The sequence below is a fragment of the Pezoporus occidentalis genome, unplaced genomic scaffold, assembly GCF_034315485.1.
Source record: "Pezoporus occidentalis ecotype Australia unplaced genomic scaffold, CSIRO_AGI_Poc_V1 ctg121, whole genome shotgun sequence".
Lineage (NCBI taxonomy): Eukaryota > Metazoa > Chordata > Aves > Psittaciformes > Psittacidae > Pezoporus > Pezoporus occidentalis.
In genome coordinates, this window is record NW_026913006.1 from 1,568,821 (window position 1) to 1,593,382 (window position 24,562).

Consider the following 24,562-nt stretch of genomic DNA (forward strand, 5'->3'; position numbering starts at 1 on the left):
ACAGGGACTGACAATGAGACACCAGCCTTGAGGAGAAAACCAGCCAGCCAGATTTGACAGACATAACAGTTTTATTTGCTATTTTCCAAAATCTTCCACAGCACAGAATCACAGACTGTAACAGGTGCTCATTCAGTTCCCCTGCCATGGCCAGGGACACCTTCCACTAGCCCAGGCTGCTCCAAGCCCTGTCCAACCTGGCCTTGAACACTGTCAGGGACGGGGCATAACTGAATGAAAGATGTGCTGACCATACAAAAAAATCCATGGAATCTGAAGAGAAAATCCTTTTTCCTTCTCTCCCCCCAGTTCCTAGTGTGTAAAAACTAAAAACTTGGAAAAGAACTGAAAGACTTCTTTGAAACACCTTTTTTTTTTTTTAAGAGTAGGCAATTACATCTTATAATACAAAATTTTAAAATTCTATTACTTATAAATTTTAGATTTTAAGAACAGGCCCTATAACTGATATTTGGTGTTATTTCAAACATAAAGCCACTGCAATTCTTAGATTTTGTAAATGCACCAATAGTTACAAAAAAAGTTATTAAAATAACTGCATAAAAGAATAGCTTATGGAACTATAGCTAAAAAAAAACAGCTTGTGTAGCAACTAAGTACTTTCTACTTTTGTACCTATAATAAAATCCTAACAATAATAATATCAGCAATGCCAATGTTTTCCATGTTTAACAGTTTAATTTCCTTCTGTGGAGGTATTGCAATGGGAAATAAAAACAAACAATCAAAACCCAACAAGAAATAAACCCCTACAAAACCCCCAAAACAACAACAAAAAAAACCCCAAAGCCAAACCCAAACAATAACGATAATCTGTGCAACTCATAGTTCTATCTTGAATGTACAGAATTATGTTTACAACCATTCACCAACCTATCAGAGGTCCCTGTTCATCAGCATCTAAAGAATGCAGCTAATGCTAATCATAAGTAGTTTTACTGGCATCAACCTGCCCTGTTGACTTCAACTGGACAATCAAAGGCATTATGGAAATACCTAAGTGCCCTTCGGAACTGTGACGTGCCCGAAGACAAAGGTACAAACATGCACCTGAATACACTGATGGCTGCAGCTTTCCTTTAAGTGTATCCTCAGCTTCAAGTCTTCCATGTTCGGATGGAAATCATGAACAACTCAAACTCTGCGTTTTCAAGTTAACTAATTTGTTACTAAATTAAAACAGATTAGCTATTCTGAAGTCCAAAGGTAGATATCTAGCATTTTGGCTGCCAGAAGCTAAGCAACACAGCCCTTGCAGGGATGGTGACACCAAGCGATGACACTGATGCACACAGCTGTTGTGACAAGGTAAGATGCAAGGTAACTTAAGCAATTATTGATGCTGTCCTTTCAACTAACACTAGAGATTGTTTTAATGCAAGTGAGATGCATGTAGAATTCAGTGAACTCTGTAAATCAGATGCCAATGCAATCAACCTTATGAGCATGCAACATATACTGCTAAAAAGTAACGCAATTAAAGCACATGTTAACTGCTATCAAGGATCCATTTTACACTAAAAGCTTTTAACATACAATACTGTAGGACACGCCACTGCAGGTCTGTATCTGCATGTGAGGGAACACTGCAGCTTCACAAGAGGATAGCATCCGTTAACACACTGAGGTCTCTCAATTTCATGTTGCTCGTGAAACAGCACCAAGTCTTCCATATAAAAGTTCACTTTTACCTTGATCCAGTGCCTTGATGGTTAAAGTCAAAAGCAATGAAGCAGAATAGGGAATCTAACAGCCCTAATTAAGGTGTTCTTGGCTCCCAGCACCAAGATAACATCTTTGTAATTTAGCTGGTGCAATTAATAATTTCTGCTGTCAGCAGAAGTCTACTCAACTATAACCTGAAGCTGAAATGTTTGGCCTTTCCTTTCTCTATTTGATCAATCACCTGAAACTTTACTTTGATTACTGAAAATTACAAAAAAAACCCCAAACCCTTAAAAGTGTATTACACACGAAAATACACAACCATCCAGTTAAAATCCATCACTGCCATCACTTCAGAACTCCCACAAAGCTGCCTCCTGCACTCTTATGAAAAGAAGCACCCTCCTCTCCCTCCCCATCTCAACCTGATCACCCTTATGTGACTATCAACAGTGCTACTACAGATCACCTGCATACAGCACCAGGTCAGGTAGTCAAAGCTGCTCTTTGAAAGAAGGTTTGCAAAGCAGTTAGGCTCAGGCTGGTATTCGTCCACAGTCTATCAGCACTTTTCCATTTTGCATAATCATCATCCATGGAATTGGCTGCTCTTTGTCAACTAGGACAGGAAACCATTCTGTGACCCTCAGGACAGCCGCCCTCTGCAAGAAAACTTCCCCCTTCACATGTTCAAAGCAAAGGAGTCATTAAAACCCAACTAAATAAAGCTATTGTTAAAGGCTGAAAATGCACTCTTCTCTACAGATGGGTGTGGATTTTAATTTTGCTGGATCTACACTCAAAACCAAAATTACAATGAACTCCTGAAAAATACATTTGTCCAAGACAGGGCCTTGGGGCTTTACAATATTTCAAGTGGAAACATGGTAATTATCCTCTTCTACCTAAAAAATTAACTATTTATGAGTTGATGGGAGAACAACAACAACAAAAAGTCAAGGTGCAAAATGATGAAAACTTCACAGCATCTTCAAAGAAATAAAAGGAAAAATAAAAAAGCCAGATAAATGCAGATGTGCTATAACATGAGACACTAAGCACTGCAGTTTGCACTGTTTCCGTCTGGGATTTCCTACAGCACTGACATCACTTTATGAGAAATCCAAAATCTATACACAGCCCATTACATAGTTTTCCTTTCAAATTGTTCTGAAAGGTGACAAATAACCTTTTGCTAAGAAAGGATGGAAATGTACTTTGAGAGAAACAAATTCAATTAACGCAATTTACACTGTTATGTATCCCCCATCTTCCCCTCATCTTCAGTTACTCTCTTCTTATTACAGCTCATTCTAGCATAAACAACTTTTGTTTCTAACCCAAGGTGGAGCCCAGAGATAGGACTGTTACCTTGAAACACTCTGTAAAGCCAGACCATGAACAGTGTAAAGTAAAGCAGGCAAAATGAATATAAACCATTTCCAGCTGTTTTTTCTGAAGAACCTAATCCTCTTAATGACATTTTCTGGTGTAAAGTGCTTTAAGTGTGCTGTGAGCTATTCAGACCATTTCCATGATCAGTGACTATTTGGTTTACCACCACCAAGCTGAAATGCAGGTCACTGTCAAGCTCTGTTTAGAATTCAGCCAAGATGTAGTTTCAACATTTACGCTTAAAATACCTATTTGTAAAAAAGAACTCACAGAAGAAAAGTATCAGCCAGTGCCGAAAAAGGCTGGGTAAGAAAAGATTGGTAGCAGGAAAACGGCACATGCTCCTTTTGTTTTATCTGTTTATATCAGTGCTAATAACCTTACAAAAATAACTGCATTTTATTTTGTCCCCTAAAATCTGACCAGGAATTTGATGAAACCATTGTCAAAGTTGAAATCAATACAGCTCAGAACACACACACTGGAGTTGCTAAACCTGGCTTATCTCAGGGAGTTTACTATCAGAAAAACTCTAAGGCTTCGTGAAAGCAATCTGACTTTCTACTAAAGCTCATCGCTTCCAGCTCTAAAGCAAAAAAAACAATAGCACCTTCTTCCCCTGCATACATTTTGCTCAGAGACCCTTCAGTCCATCATTGCCTGGAGCCACTAAATGCGGCAGCCAGCACAACTGTATTCAGTTGCAAAATACTTGACTGGTAGAACTTGTTTTTTTTGGGCACAGTTCACAACAGCAGTTCCTCTGACATTGCAGGGCCTCAGGGGAAGGTGAGGAACCACAGCAAGACACTGCCTTTGACCCAGGTCCTGAATGAACACAAACTCCCAGCTAAGTCTGGAAAGTTCAGTATAAAATGTTCCAACCAGCTACCAACCCATTCTCCTGGACTCACAACCCATAAACCTCTTTCAGCGTTCTATCTGGAGACTTACTGTGTTTATAAAGCAGTTTATAGACCAGACCTACAGCTGGTGCCCAGGGCACCCCTGCAGCCGGCAGTACACTCAACAGCCACGGGACTGATGCACATCCCTGACTGCCCATGGGATTGATCCTCCTCCACAATTGTTTCTGTGCTATTCGACTGACTCCCAATGACCTACATCAGTGAAAACTGTAGAGAAAATCCGTGTCATCATACCACAGTAAGATCAGTGTTAAACCTTAGTTGTTATTATGTAAAAAGAATTACGCTTTGTTTGTTATGCCTTTGTTTCCAAGACAGTAAGAAGTGCAGAGGAAAGTCTTGTAATAACGGTCAGAAATCCTTGTTTGTACAGAAATTCTTTGTTATGTACAAAGCCTCTGAAGCTCTTCAGAAAATACATCCCTGTTAAGTGTACAGCCTGCATGGGACAGCAATGGACTGAGGAAATCCACAGGTGTCAAACCAAAGCTGCTGGGGATCCCTGGAGTGAAGAAACAGCGAGGAGTTGTCCCTGGGAAAGATCTAGGTGTGGATCACCACTGCAGCATGCCTCCTCCTCCTCTTACCTCTCAGCCAGGCCCCAGCCCAAACACCTCTCTCCTCCAGGCAATGGAGAGTGATGATAGAAACTTGGGCGGTCTGGTGCTGGGTTTTCTCCTGCCTTTCTTACCAGTTGATACTTTCTTCTCCCCCAAAAGCAGACACCTTCAGGATCACATCACATCTTCATAGAAAGGCACTATTTAAGTTATAACTTGAAGAAGGGGCAGCACTTGTAAGCAACACAGACACGGTTTCTCATGCCCTGTTCCTTCCTGCATGCTCTCCAGCACTGGAGTGAGTTGGTGAGAGCTCAGCAGCTCACCACCACTTACTGGTACCTGGCAGCCTGAGGCTCCAAAACACAACAGAAGCAGGCTTAAAACACCAAGAAGAATAGATTAGCTAAATTCTTATAGGACTGTTAAGTAAAACATGGAGAGAAAGGAATGAAGGGCACTACAGAACAAAACTATGCAAGACCCATTTAAATTCCCTGCTGCTCACTGTGCTTTTAAAGACTCTTGGGGCTGGACCCATTTGCCTCCAGCCAGGGCCACTTGCCCAGCTGCTCTCCCAGCACAAATGGCCAACTGGGACCAATGGGCAGCCTCACCCAGGGAAAGGTGGCTATAAAACCTAGCCCCAGAGCCAAAACCTCCAGCAGCTGGCAAGTAGAATATGGCTCCTTTGCTTCCCAGTCTTGTCTTAATCCCTCCTGACACTCTAATCACACACTGGTGATACACTAGTGACACCAATGCAAACCTGTTAAAGTCTGCAGGCTGTAATCCCAGCAGAAAATGCAGAGATACACGCGCGCACACACACACACACATACATATATATATATATGCATGAAGACCTGAAGCAAATCCCAGTCACTGCTGAAGTTATTCCATTCTCAAAATAGACTGTAAAGCTTCTACATAAATTGATCAAGGCAAAAACCTGTGCACCAGCAAAGTAGATTTCACACATGAGAATAGCTCCTCTCACTCAGCAGTATGAGCTGCACTGAAGCACATGGAGACAAAGATAATGCTTACGCTTGCACACTCTTCTCCCATCAGAAAAAAAAAAGGAGAAAACCACAAAATTTGTCTTTCTGAACGTATTAGAGCCTGCTGACAGATGTCTTAAAATAAAACTTGGTAACAGGAGGTGTTAATTTGATCACAGAGCACAGCACTGCTTCTCAGGAAGCCAAATCACTGAAAACCAACCTCGTTATCACAGCAGTGATTTACAGAACAGACATTATAAAGTGCAACGTTTTATTCTCTGTAATATGGAGATGTGTGGAAGACGTCAGCTACTACCGACTCTGAAAGCCGTTTTTTTCCCTAGTAGAACTGCAACACCCTAAGTAGTACCAGTAATTCCTGGTTTCTGTCAGCCTTGAAAATTAGGCTTATTTGAAAGAAACTGTAAAAAGGAAAAAGATGTAACTTTATTCAGACAAACTAAGAAGCGGACAGAAATTTGTACAGGAGACTAAAAACTGTATATTATGTCCTAAAAATCAAGTGCACTCTGGGCTGGGATCTGGCCTGAAAGAGCCTCACACACGCCTTTGTTTGCCTGCAGAGTGTGCTCATTCCCACCTATTCCTCTTTTGCATAGAAAGCAAACTCACGGTGCTAAAACACAACAAAGCCCCCCAGTTTTTTCAGGCCAAAAGCTTGGAATGCTAGTGGAAAGATAGCTGCTTAGATTGCAACCTGTGCGACAGGCATAACTGTCCATAAACCTTGCAGAACCCCAAAGCTATGTCAGAAAAAACAAACAGCAATAGCTGTCCGTTCTTACATGGGGCATTTCCTATTATGTTATTCAAATAGTTACAATCTACTAAAATACATACTGATTTCATGTAGCATACAGTGGTTCAAATGAAACAGTGCAGGGAGAAAACTTTCCAAATTTACTCCATCATCTAACGTGTTCCCATCGCTGCCAGTATTTACAGAGCTAAAGCTGTAACACAACAAACTTCCACGCTTTTAAAAGTGCAGAAAAAAATCTCTTACCTTGAAATATTCCCTGGCCAAAGCACTTCTCCACTTTGTTGTCCATGAAGAATTCCAGCAAAGGGGCTTAGATTTATTTTGCAGGTTGATACCTTCATTAGGCTACCATCCAACACCCCCCTAAATAAAACAGCTTGTAACTTGACTATGTAAGAAGAGATTTAGGGAAAAAAAAAAGAGCAAGGCTGTTTTACAGCACATCCAGCAGCTCCGAAAGACACTGCAAAGTAAAGCCTAGCTAGAAGGTGATCATCAGAAACTTCCCCTAGAAAGAAATCTGATCCCTCAACAAAATTAACCTCTGAAGTGCTGAAAAAGTGCGAGGTCAAGACTTTCTGCTGGGAGTAGGTCATCTGTGAAAAGCTGTAACTTGATGGCAGTCCAGCAGGCAGACTGGGTGCCTCCAGAGCACATACCGTATCCTAGGAAGTAAAAGCTCGTGTCAGCAACCCTGTACTTGAAGGTACTAAATGGCACTATTTGTTCTCAGCTGAAGGACCGCAGGCTCTGAAAGTGTATTTCCTACTTTACTTTTAGAGAGGGATTCAACAACATGGCTGCTGAAACAACGAGTTTCATGAGAATGTAGGAGGAGACATATCCCAGATGTTTTAACATAAAGTATTTGGAATACTAGTAAAATATAACAGTATAGGGGGGGGAATAGAAAAACATTTTCAGTACATATAGTACTGAAAATATCAATTTACCCACTGGTATCCCCAGTAAAGACCTTATGCAACTGGGACAGGATATGTAAGATTTACCTGAGTATGGACTAAACACACTAATGATACCGGGAAATAAAGGGTTACCATTGTGCCTCACTAACCCTTACTTACAGCTGTAAAGTAAGGGGATTTTTCCTTCCCCTTATTTCAATGGGATACTTATATATATTTGGTTGATTTGTGGTGGTTAGCATTCAAAAATCTTATTTTAGCATAATATAAATACTTTCTTCCCAGATCTCTGCTGTACACATGAGATTTTCTTTTAATTCTAATAGGGGAAGTTACACTAGCTCTATTTACTGCAGGTGGTAGTGCTCAGAGTCACTATAATGAGTCTAATGCTAAATGCTGCACTAATGCAACCTATAAACACTAGAAAACCTGTAGGACAGTGAGGACTGGAAAGCTGGTCATTAAGAGCTTATATACACTCATCACTTGTGGAGTCTCCTGTGTGCTAACAGGCACAGAGCAGGAAATGATCCATGTACCCCCCAAAAAAGAAATACTAGAAATACAAGAGGAATGGTAGTATCTGAGACAACAGAATGTTGGATAGCCATGACAAGTTTGGCATGGTAAGCAGCACTGGAGTTTGAAGGAGAAGACTTGTGAGAGATTAGGGAGCCCTTGGGTGGATGAAGAACCAAGGGACTGGTTCACTGCGAGCAGAACACTTGGTGGGAATAATGCTACAAGCAGATGAGTCTGGGGACAAAGAATCAGAACAGGGAAATTGAGGTTAGGGGCGAGGAGTAAAGATGAACTTGACGAACAGTTGCATGTCAGGGAACTGTACTGCAAAATGGAGAAAACATATTAAGAAAAAATACCTGAGCTCATGAAATTAAGAGCCTATTACTGTAATATGCACAAGGAAAAAGGATTAAATTCAAGACAGAGCCTATAGTGTTCATCATATTTTGTTATTTAAATAGGGAGTGACCCACACAAAACACTGCCTCTTGCTGTAGTTTCAGTTACCAGCACTGAACAACACACTGACTTCCAGACAAGTGGGAATATGTAAATCCATTCCCATTATTACACTAAGCAAGAAAATACATTTCCAATCCAGCCAGAGTAGATTTCTGTTGTCCAGGTTACCAGTGAGGGATCCCAACATGAAAAGGAGATGGGCAGCCTTTCAGATGGAGGAAGTAGAGAAGACAATACCATGCTGTTGTCTAAGCCTCACCTCAAGAAAAATACCCATCAGTCATCCCGAAACCAAAGAGAAGAGAAGGAGAGTAGTTAGAAGTCAACAACACCCATGTATTTACTAACTCTGTGCAACTTGGGTGCCCTTAATAATATCTTAAATAAAACCACATCTTTTAGCACAGCACTGCATTTTTGGTTGAAAGAGTTAAAGCGCAAGTAGTCAAAGGCTATAAAATAAAGACTGTGGAGATGTTCTGCTGCCAAGACCTTCAAATAAATAAGCCACAGTCTGAGCTTGCCTTTCTGAGCAGGAGTCTGTATTTTAGTGGCCACGGTGTTCCTATGGCAACACAGAGGACTGGTAATTTAGATGCCGGTGAATGTGACAACTTGCAATTTAGAACAATACTACTAATAAAAGCGGCTTGGGAAAAGCAGCGTTCAACACAAATGTTTGTGTTTAAATAAAAAAAAAAAGCTGTTCATTTAATTCCTCTTTTTTTTATGATTATTTACATTAAGTTAGTCTATTGGTGATTAAAAGACAGAAACATGACTCTTCTGCTTCTTGATATGTTTGCACCCCAAAGCGCAGTCAACCCAGCCGCTCACGATGTGCATGTATGTAAATGCAAATCTGCCAATGCCATTATCTCTGTTGAAGATCAGACAAGAATCATGTAGCTCTTTAAAAACAAAAGTAGGTATTATTCATAATGGAAGCAAGGGAAAGGACACTCCTGGACTTGCATCTGATTTCCTTTCTTACCTCTGCTGAGTGTAACTGGTGTGCTTTATTAAAAAATCCTGCAAAATGCTCCTCATTCATTACTTTAATCACAGAACAGTCACTAGAGATAACTCTCAGATATTACAGGTACTTAAAAGAATCATAACTGGAATAGCAAATCTTTTTGCTCATCTCTAACATCCTTCCTGTCTTAACCAAAGTAGCCCCCATAGATGTGATGTTTCTTAATTATCTGCTCACAGAGTTGTATAGGAAATCAGTGACTGCCCTGTGACTAACGGTAAATAAGAACAGCCTGAAATACTCTAATTCCATTAATAATCAAATCTGAAATGGAACCTAGGAAAATAGAAAAAAGAATCAGAACATCCCATCTGTTGAATTGCCAGCTCCAAATAAAACCAAACCCACAAGATTAAGGTACAGTGTTACTCTCTCTACACCAATCTACAGCCCCATTGTCCTTCACTTTCCTGGCAGCCTTTCCACTGCAAAGGAGGAGGGATTTTGCAACATAATACCCAGAACATTAAATACAGAGGGATATTTCCAGATGAATTTCACATGTAGCAACGATCACAGTTTTTATGGGTCAGGAAGTTCAGAAGATTAGTGTGTTATGGCTGCAGTTTATAAAAGTGTTTGTGTTAGAGGTTTCGCATAGCAATCGGGTGAGATATGCTGTGAAAAACTACACATTAAGTTCTTTTATGGTAGTTAAAAATGGGGAGAAGTAAAGAGACCCCAGGTATTAATTTACCTAAAGAACAGCTGCTTAGAAAAGACTGCAAAGTGTCCTAATACTCAGTGTAATAAAATCATTGCACCTCCAATTGCTTGTTCTCTCTCCCCACACTCGTGTGCTATTCCCATTAACCTTAGCAGGAATTGTGTTCATGGTCTGAACTGAGCTCAAACTGTGTGCCACAAAAAAAGACATATCAAAGAAGTGTGTGGCTTGATTCTTATTTGAAAAGGTCCCAAACCATAATTACAGGTTTGCACTCTAGGTTAAAGCAGCACAAATCTTGCTCGCTTTCAAACTCTCCCTTAAAAAACACCAATATGCTTGAAAACTGGGGGTTTGCGGCAATATGTTAATTTGCTTTGTATTTTTTCTCATTAGCTCAGAGCTATCAGTTAGGAGCTTATAAAGTGTCTGCATTTGATGACTGTAGTGATTGTGAAACTAATGCAAACAGGGTAGACTGTTGTGCAAAGACATGTTGTTCCAAAGACACCGCACTTCAGAGTCCTTTGAAGCTGTTTTGTAATATGCAATGTGAAGCATCTGCCACATTTCACCCTGGAAGAGACTCCATTACAACTTGATGTCCTAAAATAATCTCAACTGTAGTTTTCTAAGCCTTTTTTTCCCTTTCTTTCCTTCCCAAGAACTAGTACTAAAGTTACTTAAATGAAAAAAAAAAAACGACACACCACCAAACATTTCTAAAGCCAAAACACATTCCGAGCAGACTCAAACATGCTTCTGAACACACTTAACTTGAGCTTATAAAACACAAAGATACCTTTTTAAAGTACTTTCACTGATTAAATCTGTGCATCAGAAAAGGAGGCACACAGCAACACTGCTGCACCATTAACACTATTACACATTACACTATAGGGCTGAAATTCTACGTATTAACCTAAACAAACTATGTTTTGTTTGCTAAAATAAATTAAAACAAAACCCAACAACTTGTTGCTCTCATGTAACTGTCAGACTGTCAGTCCTGGGAACATATTTCTAGTTAAAACCAGAGGTATATAGGGAGCAACAGAAACCCATCACAAGAGAGATGACAGAAAATAGACCCAGCTGCTATAACCCTGTGTACTTGTGGCGTTTCAGTGTGCTTCCAAAGGGAGCTTGGGAGCAAAGTGGGTTTGGAAAAATGAATATCCATTTTTTAATTCCCCTTATTCTGCTGACTGAAAGATGCACAATGGTTGCAGACTGGTAACGGATATGTGCTATGAAATGCTCTTCTTCACTTTCTTAAACCTTAAGTGTAAGAGTTGTCTCTCCCCTTAGAGCCTTCCTCAAGAGCAGACAAGTATTTTAGGCTGGTGCTATCTGGATTTATTTTTAGAAGTGAGCACATGAAGTGCAGAACACGTTAGGATTGTGTTAAAATTGCTCATATAGGTAGTATCATACAAAAGAAGGTAAAAAAATCAATCATCAGTGTGCAAACTACTGCATGGGTACGTATACAATAAATAGGAACCAACCAGTTGTAGATTTCCGGAAATACAGTGAGATTTTTCTGGTCCCAAGGCAAGTCCCTTGCCACCTAACAGCAAAACTTCACTTGACTTGAAAAGTGGGGATTCCAGCCCTGAAAAACTGTGCATACTCAGAAAAGCCAAATATGGGATAAGATTAATGATTTGGAAAAAGATTAGTCATTATTGCATTGATAATGGGTCAGGAAAATGGTACGAGATAAGACTTGGCATCTAACTCCCAGGAACTCCTTTTCACTGACCAACCACTGTGTTTAAAGAAAGCCACAGCTTTCTCTGAAAAGGTGACAGGCATGCCTGATGGAGAAGAAAAGACTGCTTATGTATGTGTAATGTATGATAAAAAATGGTTTTATAACATTTTATATTTACATCAAAGACTGTTTAAAAACTGCCAGTAGCCTCCATGGTGCACTTGTGTTGACACAGGTATGAAGCATACTTTTCACTATGGCCACTTCAAAAGAATAAGGACTTCAGAGTGAATAAACACAAATGGCTACTTTCTAGTGGCAGTGAAGAAACAAAAAAAAGGTATGCAACTGGAGATAATCCCATAAAAACAGAAGATGCTGAGCAGTGATGCAGCTTGCACACCATTATCCGATAGGAATTCAAAATGAACACTGAATCCAAGGGTTATACTCAGATGATCCAAACATTTGTTTCTAAATTTAAGCACATTACCAAGTCTCAAGCTCTTGGAATAAGAAATGTTACAAATGTATATTCAGATATAGCAAATACTCAACCAAAACTCTAAGAGGACAAATAGCTGTTTAGAAAGAACAGTCTATAGGAAATGGAAAAAATTGGTCTTAAAATGCAAGCAGTTTAATCTAGTGAAACACAAGAATGAACTATCATTCCCACTGTTTTAAATGCAGCTTTCCTTGTGACCTTCTCCAAACCATGAAAATCAGTCCTCTTTCCAAAGAACATAACATTGCCAATCACAGAGTTTTACACATATGCCACTGACCCAAGGAAAAAATGTAATTCTTCCGATCTAAACTGCTGAATAGAATAACAATTTAATTCTCCACTGTTACAAGACTTTCTTGTTTTCTGCCACCACTAAGATTTTCAGCTTGATCCTCAACATATGAAGTATATAAAAACAGTGCAGCTGGTACGATTGCTTTCTTCTCAGGACTGTGAAATGAATGGATGAATATACATGACTGATGTCCACATATGGTTTATAGTTTTCTAAGCTTTCTAACATGATGCCTTTGTCAACAAGCAATATAGCAAAGAAATGAAACATCAGCTATGAAAGAAGCTATACAAATGCATAATCTAGGAGCAAAGTTTTTTATGGCCAACGAAGTAGAGAACAAGTCAGAAAGAGAGAAAATTTTAAAGATATGCCAAGCATAATATCTGCACTTCGATACTTCTGGTTGTATAAGCAGCTGTCCAAGTGGTTGTACTATGGTTTTGAAAAGTCTTCTGAAACTTCATTTACAGTCCCCTCCCACCTCCATCCCTCCAAATACTAAATCCTTACTGCTGAATCAATAGCAGTCATTAACCATCTCATGGCATCCACTGTAAAAGCACTGCTGTCAACTGTATATATCTTAAGTCAAACCCAGTTCAGCTATAATCAATAGTTTGCCCATCTTAATTGCTTCAGCCTCCCCCTAATTAGCTACATCTCCACATTTACAGTTGTTTATTGCTGTCTTGGCTGTTAAAAAGCTAATACATCCCATTAGATAAGTAAAATCATTTATGCTAATTCAAGTAGAAATATTAAATGAAGAAAGCATCATCATAGCTTACTCTTCAGTGTTTGCAAGTCCTCTGTATTACAGTCTATAAACATTCAAACCACATAAATTCTTCAACTGAGTAATGAGCAGCGAACAAAGATGCAAGCTCTCAACTTCAACAAATATTGATTTACCTTTATTTTGAGAGTCCATCTGTATTTTTCTAATAAAACAAAGGGATATACTTCACCTGTATAACACAAAGACGTTCTAAAGGTCATATATGAGCCAAAAGACAGAAATAGAATGACAGACTGGTTTGAGTTGGAAGGGACCTGAAAGCTTGTCCAGTTCCAACCCCCTGCCACAGGCAGGCACACCTTCCATTAGACCACATTGCTCCAAGCCCCATCCAACATACCTTTCTCAGATTGACCTGCAAAATCTTCCCACTCTTTTGAACATCCTTTCCCATGTTAAACACTTTTTTCTTATTCTTACTTTTATTGTCTAACTTACCACTTCCAAATCACAGGAGACAATTAATACAATACAGAGTTTCACATTCCTCCTTTCTACCATTGTTACCTATGTCTGTTTAAGTTTTTTTAAAACGTATAATCTTCCTAACACAAAAGGTAACTGAATCAAACCAGTTACCTAAAGGAGAGCAGATCTAACTAGTGCATACTTCTGTGTAAGTCTTTCCTAGCTCTGCATTTTATGGTCTTGTGAATAATGCCAGCAGCTATAGTAACTATTATGGACTAATATTTTTGCTCATTCTGAGATAGAAATTCTTAGTTAAGCAGTTAGAAACCCCCAAGCTCCTCAGCTAAAACACTGAGTTTAAACTAGTATTTCAAAACTGCAGCTGATGAGAAATGTGTCCTCCATGAAATCCTTATCTCATGTGACAAGCAACTTGCCCACATGAACTTCTGACCTTCACTAAGCCCTAATAAAATTGTAGCTTTAGATCACCTGAGAAGACTAATGGTCCTCCAGATTAGAGTATGGCAGTATACATTTTGGGTAGTTATCATACCTTACGTTAGCTTAACCTTATTATGGGAGCTTCCCTGGAGGAAACTTCAGCTGGTAGACCAGCTGGTATCAAAAGGTCAACATTTTAGTTGCAGTATCACTAAACCAGAAACTTATTTTCCATTGCTCAAAAATTATTCACTTTGAGAGAATTCCTGTGCAAACACAGAGAACCTAAGGGTGAAATATTCTGCTTATCTTCCACCAGAAGGACAAGATGGCTGTTGACACGTTCAGACTCTGCAGTGTTCCAATTGGGTCTGCCATTTTTGCCTGTGCTCCTGAACAATGATGACTTGAGTATTGGTTGCACTCCACAACCTTGTAAGTCTTTTCCAACCTAAATGACTCTCTGAATCTCTGCTAGCTTAATGATACCTAAATCTCTGTCCTTGCACACATGTTCAGCAGAAGCTACCTCAGGATAATGGTAGTGACCATGAGCCTATTGGTGAGGGATATATGGCTCATCCCCATGGCAGGTTACTCAAAGCAGAGACTGCAGTAAGTACATGAGTAGGCAAAATGCATTTCATAGTTTCCATACCAGGGATGAAGGTCAATGTAGGTACAGTAGATTACTGCAGTCACAGCGCAGAAGAGTATGGGGCCTGGGAAACAGAGGATCTGCAGAAGGAACAGCAAAGTTTAATGGGTGCATAATCGGGCTGGCATAACACCACTTCGTTCAAATCCCACCTGAGTGCTCAAGATAGGGCATGGTTCTGCCTATGCTGAGTGAACTTGAGTGAGCAGCACCTCTTCAAAATTAATAACCCATTCATATTTCTCTTGAAAAGCAAATCCTTTTAACTGCTATAGAGGCTATAACTGAAACACATTGAGTGAGCTGCAATGGGATGTGGGGACACCAACAGCAGTAACAACTGGATATTGATGTGGCAGCAAGCTATTGCATTTAGTAGTTGGTTTTTTTGAAACTAAACTACTAATTCCAAACATCTGCGCCTTATAGAGCCCAGATTATCTGACACGGGATGTCATTATCTGATACCTGAAAAATTAATCTGGTAATGACTTGTATATTTTATACTTTGAGTTTCCTAACAGATAAATATTTCTATTATATACCTTATGAACTATGTTAAATATTTAGTCTGGTATGCCAGATAATAACTCTCGGATCTTTTCCCAAGATACTGTGGGTTTGTGTTTGGGGGTGTTTTTTAAATTTTATTGTAACTAATAAGATGAAAGCACAGCTCAGTGGTGTCAAAATACTATCAGGAAAAAAATTAATACAGCTATAAATACAGAAGGCATAGCTACATAGTGTTATGAAACACGGGTCAGAGATTGCTGAATTGGTGCTGTATTAGGTTTACAGATGCGCATCTGAAGATAACGAAGTGGGTCTGGATGCAATGCAGATTCAGCACGATACAACCTCAGCTGTCACATCATTACATTTTATAGGGCATTGTGCATTTCTACTGCTAGGCAGTTTCAGCTACTTGTTTTATTTATTTAAGCTAGCAGGTCAGGAGGACAAGTGGGAAGTTTCAGTTAGACATAATGAGATGAGAAATGCTAAGCATTTAGAAGATGTGTGGGAAAGGAAGGAAGAGAAGAAAGAGTAAGTGGAGCTGCCCTTCAGGCCTAGCTTACAAGTCCTAAAGGTCAGAAATACTATGGTCACAAGATACAAAGCTACAAGATACATCCAACAGGGGAGATTTAGATTAGACATTAGGAAGAAGTTCCTTACTGTGAGGGTGGTGAGACACTGGCACAGGTTGCCCAGTGTTTCACCCATCCTTGGCCCGGTTCAAGGCCAGGCTGGACAGGGCTTGGAGCAACCTGGTCTAGTGGAAGGCGTCCCTGCCCATAGCAGGGGGTTGGAACTGGATGAGCTTTAAGGTCCTTTCTAACCAACCATTCTGTGATTCTATAAACATGGCTCTGATTCATGTGGTCAAAACTACCCACTCTGTTCCACCATCCCGCAGAGCCAGATCTCACCTTGTCCTCCCCGAGGTGGCATAAAATCAGTATAAACCCATTTAACTTTGTGTTCTGGTACACAGGTGCACAGTAATATTCACAAGTAATTAACCACTAAGGGGTTAATTATTACAATGCATCATCATCATATTACTATGCATTCATGTTGCCTTTTGTTTCTTTTTATTGCCATTATAATCAGGTGCAAGGACAGATGTTTCAGTGCAAGACATGACACTGATCTGGAGCTGCTTGTACCTAGGTCTCTGGTCTGTGAGGTTATCTTCAGGACTTATCTAGCTTGGTATTTATTTGCACTTGAAAACTTTGCAATACTCATTAATGTGATGCATTGTTTTACAAATGAAAATGCTAAGGACAAAACCTAAGATGTGTGTTATTGGCTATGTACACTGTGTAATTAACACAGATATTATCTGTATGCAAATCATGTGATTGAAAATAGTGACTATCAGCATAACAAATACCTATTATTCCTTGAGATGCAACTCAAGCAGGCATCCTGCTGGGGTCTAATGTCCTTCCTTTAAATAGCACCATCTTTTCTTTCTTCATTTACACATTCTTCATTCCTCCTGATGATTAACAGCACAGAAAACAGGGAGACTCCCTTTTGTGCCTTTGTTTAAAGAGTGAAATCTTGTGTGTTTAATTGCCCTCAAGCATGGGATCCAGTTCAAAGCTCAGTGGAACCTCTCCTGTGGGGCTACATTCCCCTCCCACCCCCATCATCACTGAACCACAGGCTGTTTAAATGATCCTTTAATATATGCAACTTCACCTACATTATCTCTAATTCTTAACTGATAAGTTAAAAGCAGTTAGGCATCTTTTTTGGGAGATTGCAGTTTTTTTTTTTTTTTTAAAAAAAGGAAAAAATGGAAATAAAGTGGGAGAAAACAAAAGCTCAACTATGCAAACTCATAAACTTTTTAAATGTCATGCCACCCTTCTCAGATGAATTTAACCTTTTAAACATTCCAGCCATGAAACGTAACAGAAAAACACAATTTTACCTTTTTCGGGAGATCTGAGTAAAGCTTTCTTGCTGGATCAGTTCTGCTAGTCGTGTCTGCTGAGAGTTCTGCATCACTGATGCTGGCACTGATTCCTTGCTCCACTTCCCTGCACAAGTCCTGAGGTCCCAGGGTCTCTGCTGGACTCTTGAACCTTTCCTATCATTTCTGTGAAAGCAAAAGCTTCTAGAACTGTTCCTTGCCCAGTAATTCCTTCCCTGGCCCCAGGCCTTCTGGGTTTTACGCTTCCTTGTTCTAAGGCCACATCCTCTGCTTCAGAGATGGCTGTGTTACAGTAATGAAATAATTAACAGGGGTAATGATTGCAGTTATTTATCATTTGCCAAAATTGAGCCGTTTGGCCTGAAGTTTTCCAAGCTGCGTGCCAACCTAAGAAACAACTTTGGTCTCAAATTAAAAACAGCACAACAATTCCTGAGTATCATTAGCATATATAATGATCTTACTATTAAGTTAGATTGATCTTTCCCTGAGAAAACTTGTCTTGTAATACTAATGTCTTACTTTGGTCTGAAAAGCACTGGAGAACAGGGACAGTAAACCAAGAAGGGAAGATGAGACGGCACATGGAGAATAAGTGAGAAAAAAAGAAAAGGGAAAACAAATTTAGATGTAAGCTGTGAAGTTGAAGGCTGGGACCTGCTGTGCAAAAGCCACAGAACTGGGACATGGAGCCTCCAGTGGGCATGGAAAATGAAAAATAGGTGTGGGGCAAATTCGAAGGGAACAACAGAAATGAAATTGTCTGTAAATACACATTTTGATTTAGAATCATAGAATGGTTTGGGTTGGAAAGAACCTTAAAGCTCATCTAGTTCTGACCCCCTGCCATTGGCAGAGACACCTTCCACTAGGTCAGGTTGATCTAAGCCTCGTCCAACCTGGCCTTGAACACTGCCAGGGATGGGGCAGCCACAGCTTCTCTGGGCAACCTGTGCCAGTGCCTCACCACCCTCACAGGGAAGAATCCTTATACCTTATCTGAAGTTCCCTTGTTTAAGTCACTGACTCCTATTTGACTGCAGGATGCAGATCTGCTGCAGAATTGGAGCACTGCTGTCCCATGAGGACGGCTGGTACTTGGGGAACCCCTGTCTGCCTGGTGCAGCAGATGGACTGTGCACAACCTCAGTCTTCTGCTAATGCCATTTTTCATCTGCAAAACATATATATAGACCCAAACTTTTCCCTACAACTCATTCTCTCTTTGAGACCCTGAGGATGTATGTGGGCCTACCTTCTAACCAGACACAACAAAAGGTGACACAAAAGCAGCTTAGAAGCAGCAACTGGAATCCAGTTAGAAATTTATTTTATTAAAAAGATGCTTTAAGGCACTCTGTCCTTTACTTTGGCAAGCTTTAGATACAACTCTCAAACAGTTCTGCTACTGCTACAGCAATGATATAGAGATGTTTTGGAATTTTTTTATGAAATAGAATTAAATGTCCTGTTGGTTTATACAAAAAATGTATCTTTCCACAACACAGACAACTCCCTCAGACCCTTTGTTAATTCTCATAGTTAAATCATCCGGGGGGAAAGTGTGGGAGTTCAAGGACTTCAACCTTAATTCTTTCCATCCCACTTCTGTGACTCCACAATCTCCAAGAGTCCAATAACACCTTTCAATATCTTGTGTTGATATTATTTCCAGCAAATAATTTGGCAGGAGAGACAGAGAGAAATATTCATAAAGAAACAACCCAAACACAGGAGGCCAAAACTGAGATCCCTGCTCCAGTCAGGCAGAGGAGAGACCTCAACTTGACTTTTTAGATTAGAACATTGATTGCTGCATCACTACTCTGTAAGGGAGAAACAAGAACAAAAGCCCCCAAACCTTTATTTTATGTTTTATCCCAGTGCAGTGAAATTAAAACAATTTTATACCAATGTCTCATCTCTCATCTCTCTGTCCTATTTCAACGTTGGCAGCATGTGGCCATCTTGTTAAGGCTGAGCTGTGAAATGGTGTCTCACTTTGCTATCAGAGGCTTAACATAAACTAGTACTGATAAAGACAGCTCTATTTCAGTGAATTCTGGTAGAATTAAGGAGTGGTCATTGGATACGTTTGTTTAGAACCTTTAATGAAGTGAACTGCACAAGTAATGATTGGATGAAAGGATAAAATTCACTAGATGTATTCCCCTGCTACTAATTAGATTAATGCAAGCATTCATATTTTGCACCGTAACAGGCACCCCTAACAAACTATCAGCAAAGTCCTTGCCTTCTGTATTAATAATGAAATAAAAGATTAGTCTGGAAAGCCCCTCTTTGCTCATTCACACCACTTTCCCTGTAATGTATGATTGTGCTTTGGTTCATATAGATTCTAAGACACAGAGAGCAGACTAGTTTCCAAGTCAGTAAGTACCACTTATAATCACTCCATGTTTTTCTTGTTTCCCCTGAATCCACTCTACTTAAGTTATAGCTACAATTCACTTCTATTCCTGAAAATGTCCAAAGAAAGTCTTATTCTTGTCCCATGATCTCACCCAGGCTCGCTTAGCCAACTCCTAAGTTACCTTTGGCTCTCATTTTTTTTTCTTTCTAAAATAACCCCTTGTTCCTAAATGATTCAGTAACGTATACATTGCCATAATAAACCTAACTCTGTCGCCATGTACTGCAAACTCCTTAATTCCAATGCTGTGAAAATCTAAAAGTGAAATCAAAGACTGATGTCATTAAGTAAGAGGAGAATGTATCCAAATTGGGGAGTGAGTGTGTGATTCAAACACGTTTCATGGATGAAGTTGAGTTTCAGTAATGCATTAAGGACAAAAGCAGATGCAACAGAAGCCCATCATCGAAAGCACAATGCATTGCTTAGAAAAAGATAAGTGGCTACAAGAAAAAAAACATTTGACAGCAGAGGGAAGGATGTAGGAAAGGTAAAATAACTGGGCCATCTATGACAGGAATTGTGGTGGTGGAGGGAGGAGAAAACATAGAGCATGACCCACAGTAGAGAACGACTGTTTTATCAGTCACATGTTTACCTCATTAAAGCCAATGTAAAGTCAGCTCATAAAACCTTACAAGAGAGAGAAGCAAAATATTGCTAAACCCAAAAATTAGTCAGAAGCTGTTGCAGAAAGGGACCCTAAATCTAAGCCACAGAGTAGAAAACACCTCTGAGACTACCCTCTGGATGTTGGAGGCCAAACCACTAGCATGCTTTGACCAAGAAGGAATGACAAGCAACTTCATATTGCCATATAGCATATTTGCTTTTAATCTATATTCAGAAAGAGCTTAGTGGTTATCGTTGGAAGCCAACAAAAAATTTCAACAGAAAACAGAGCACAGAAGTCATATCCTGACTTCAGTTCCAAATCACAATCTTCTGATTTCAGAAAATGTCTGTATTTCTTTTGCACGCACATTTAAAACATTAGATATGTATAAATGCAGATTTCCTGCCACTACTTGATCCATTCTCACAAGTCCTTTGCTTCAGAAGTGCTCTCAAACTACAGATGGATAAATTCACTATCTAGGAGTAGAAAGAAAATATGCACTATCCCAAAATATAGATCAAGTAGAGTATAAACTTTTCCTGAATGAACATCACCCCTGTGAATCTCAGTTGGCACAGGATACTCGTATTTCTTTCCTAGTCTCATGTTAGTGATTCTTCCTTCTTTTCTTCTTTCTTCTTTTTCCATAGAGATATACAGTTGTCTGCAAATACATCCCTAGCTATTTCCTGATAATATCCCATTCAACCCTTCTGCATTCCAAACAGTTCCAGTTTTGCAAATGCAACATTATATTTCAGTCATTCCTGAAAATAAAAATTAAATTTCTGCATAAAAATGCAAATGAAACACTAAAACTATGCATGTGCATATCAGATAGTCTCAAATAACATCAACAGTTTCAAAGAGATGTTTAAGGCATTAGGTCATGTTATGAAGAGTATCTCTAGCTCCAAGTTTCATAACAAGAATAAATCAATCTTGACAATGAATATGAAAGAGGGAATAAAACCTTTTTGAACACTCAAGGTGGTTTCCTCATTTCCCCCAAACTAAAATGAATTAATTAGTTGATATATATGAAAATTAACTTAAACTAACACCATAATCAGAGAAGGTAAACTTTAAAGTTTAAATTAGATTTAAAAGATATAAAAATATTACTTGGGGCTGGTGAGAGCACATGGTAAGTCCACAGTGGCTGTTGACCTGAGCCTTTTGTCAGTTAAGGAACAGCAACAACAACAAAAAAATCATATAGCTAGAAAGAGCTGACCTCAGCCCTTGAACTTTGCTCAGGCACTAATCAGGCTTCCAATGTTTAGAGCTGATCCTCTGGCTACTTATTGACCATATATACCTGGACACACATAAACATAGCCTCTAGCAACACAGTAGTTAGTCAGGCTCCCTGTGCCAGCACTGCACACAGGTTTCACGCTGTTCCAATGCCACTTGGGTCAAATTAAATTAGTCTCAAATTGCAGCAATCAGTATGAAAAAATTAGATGTTTTGTTTTTAGTGAGAATATAAAAAACTTGTTCTAATAAAAACAAATTACATACATAATGTAGCACAATGTAGCTCCATGTGTTTCCACTGCAGAGCATGCAATTATTTAACCTAGCCAAATGTATATTTAACTGTGCATACTTAAGCAACATAAGACTATTACGTGAAAGCCTGTTTATGTAACAGCAGAGCATTTTTAAGCCCCATGGAGCTGTGTTAACACTAGGCTGTTTAAGCCTTAGGATGTTGGGGCTCAATTCAGAAAGACCAGGAGCAAAGTGACTACTTGTTCTGTGGAGTCTCAACTTCACTCTCAGTCCTATCAGTTGTCATAAAAAGGTCACAAAGACACCTTATCATGCTGCTGGGAAATCCCTATACCATGAGGAAGGTGAGGAATGGAGAAGAGCAGAATAGAACTTACCAGATAAGAAGGGTATAGACCGCAAATATGAAATAGCTTGTTGGCCACCAAGGAAGCTACTGTGACACCATGGAATGGCCTGATATAAATGCAGTAACTCCAAGAATCCCAGGGCAGCAAAAATATGGTTTTGCACTTTATCCCTGCCACTCCACTCCCTCAGCACCTTCACTGCAAAATTCATTACTTCATCACTTTCTTAAACCAGGAGCTGCCATTCAGGACAGCTGAAGGAGATGAGCATGTTAAATATGAGCTCAAAGTTGTGGATACCTTTACTATCTGTGCTATGCTGCAGATGTGGATGTGTACTGGATATACCGGGCTATTAGTACCACCCAACATTTTGGTTGTTCATTTAGTTGTTCAAATGTTTAGAACATTTTAGTTGTTCAAATTAGAAGCCCCATTTCCCTGTATGGATCAAAGCATCTGGATATCCTGAATTCCTTGGAGAGTTCTCATTGATACAATAGAGGGTTCTCTCTCACCCCACCTGCAGTACCATGTTTGAAAGCTTTTCACTGGAGGGGACAAGACTGGGAATAAACAACTCAATATTCAATAGACATAATCAGTAGAGTAAAGAAAAAGAAACAAGAAGCTCTAGCAAAGCACAGAAGAGCCTGCAGGAAGACACGTGCTCACCTTTTGACTGAGCATTTTGCTATTATTTTGCAAGCAATACAATTACAAGAAACATTCAGCCAGTAAACAGAAAGCTTAGATCCTGGTTATTAACATTAGTCTGTTTATTAACATGTAAGCTAATACTAATAGAGTATTATTCTGATCACAAAAGAATATACAGCTGTAGAACAGAAGCAAAAAACCCTAATGATATTTACAGTTATGGACAACTTGAAAGCCCCAGCAAACGAAGGGCAAACAGAGACCAGAGGGAGAATCGTTAGGTTTCCTGCTAGTGAGATATTTACTAATACACACAATATCTGAGTTAAAAAAAAAAAGTCTGTCTTGAAATTTGCTTTGCAGCAACAACTAACTTCCATGCTCCTCAGACAGCCCCAAACTGGGATTCCTCTGTTGACTCCCTTGACATTCAGCATGGAAAACCAAATAACAAAGTCTGCACTATGTCAGCAAGCATTTCACATTCTTTGGTTTGTCATGCAAAGCACAAAGACTCTGATACAGTTCAAAATGGTCTTTGTATCTACAATCTTGTTTACCTTTAGAATACAAGCTTAATTTCCCACATGCTTGAAGTGTTTTAAAAGCCACTTCATACAACAGAAAAGAGTGCTAATTTCTGGCAATGGAACCAGAAATAGTGAGGGTTTCAGAACAGCCTCCAATTCAGCAGTCAGATCAGCTTGATACTTACACACATCAAGTGGGTGTATGAAAGTAAATGTCATTTCAGGTAAATCTAGTTCCAGTGGTGTAGGATCATTTTTCCATCCCTAGATGCAAATTATTCAGCTGCTTAAATTTGGCAGGTTTTCCTATTTCAACAGAATCAGTATCCACAGTTCTGGCAAAGGTAAGGTCACTTCACCTGTACACACACCACAGTGCAACCTCTCAGGGGAAGTGACAACCTGTCCATAGTGGAATACACAGGCAAGAAGAAAGTCCTAACTTCACCATGATGAGTTGATCCCTTGATGGCACCTGCCACCTTCCATTAGCTTTGCAGTCAACTTCAGCTCCTGGCTTGAAGCATTTCAATTTGATGCTAAAGCAGAGGTGTCAATAGCCCCTCAAATACAAATGGATGCAGGATCAGAATTATAGCAACAAAACCAAGTGGCATAGCACAAGGAAAAGGTTTCAACAAGAAATGCAGTTCCTAAATTCTCTCTCTTCAGAGTTTGCATCTAAGCAAGAAAGCAATTCTGAAGAGGGATTTAAAACTACAGTGACAGTCAAGCATGTAAAGATGGCCTAATCTACTAATCTTGGAAGGAACAGCTTGCAATTGTGGGGCGTTTTGCTTGGTTGGTTGGTTTAGTTTTTGTGTTGAATGGTAGAACTGTACCTGCTCATTGGAGGAAAGTTCTTGAGAAGGGCAAAGAATTGACCTCGATTGCCTTGGCAGCCTGTGGAACTCCCAGAAGAGAATAGGATAATTCCAGGCTTCTTGGACACACACAGGTCCTAACTGCAGGAAAATTTGATTTTTTTTGCTGTGGCCATGGATACACAGAAAAGGGATTCTCCCATAGGAAGACAAATTGTATTTTTACAAAAAGCTGCTTAAAGTACCAACTGACCCCCACATCAATCATACATCTGCTACTGCTACATGACAGGATAATCAAGAGTCTGGATAGAGGCTTTAAACAAATACAACCTCTGCTAA

The 24,562-nt window shown here is 39.5% G+C and overlaps 1 protein-coding gene and 2 long non-coding RNA genes across 4 annotated transcripts in view; 1 reads left to right on the forward strand and 2 right to left on the reverse strand.

Moving 5' to 3' along the window:
• The window catches only part of LOC134157867 (uncharacterized), a 281,636-nt gene that overhangs the window by 218,767 nt on the left and 38,307 nt on the right, over positions 1 to 24,562 (forward strand). The gene's annotated exons all lie outside the window — the stretch shown is intronic.
• Positions 1 to 24,562, reverse strand: part of NAV2 (neuron navigator 2) — a 220,797-nt gene that overhangs the window by 56,530 nt on the left and 139,705 nt on the right. The gene's annotated exons all lie outside the window — the stretch shown is intronic.
• Positions 20,521 to 21,853, reverse strand: LOC134157833 (uncharacterized). Its single transcript, XR_009962483.1, has 2 exons — positions 21,461 to 21,853; positions 20,521 to 20,811 (listed from the first exon to the last, which is right to left on the reverse strand). It is a non-coding gene; the product is annotated as an uncharacterized LOC134157833 (long non-coding RNA).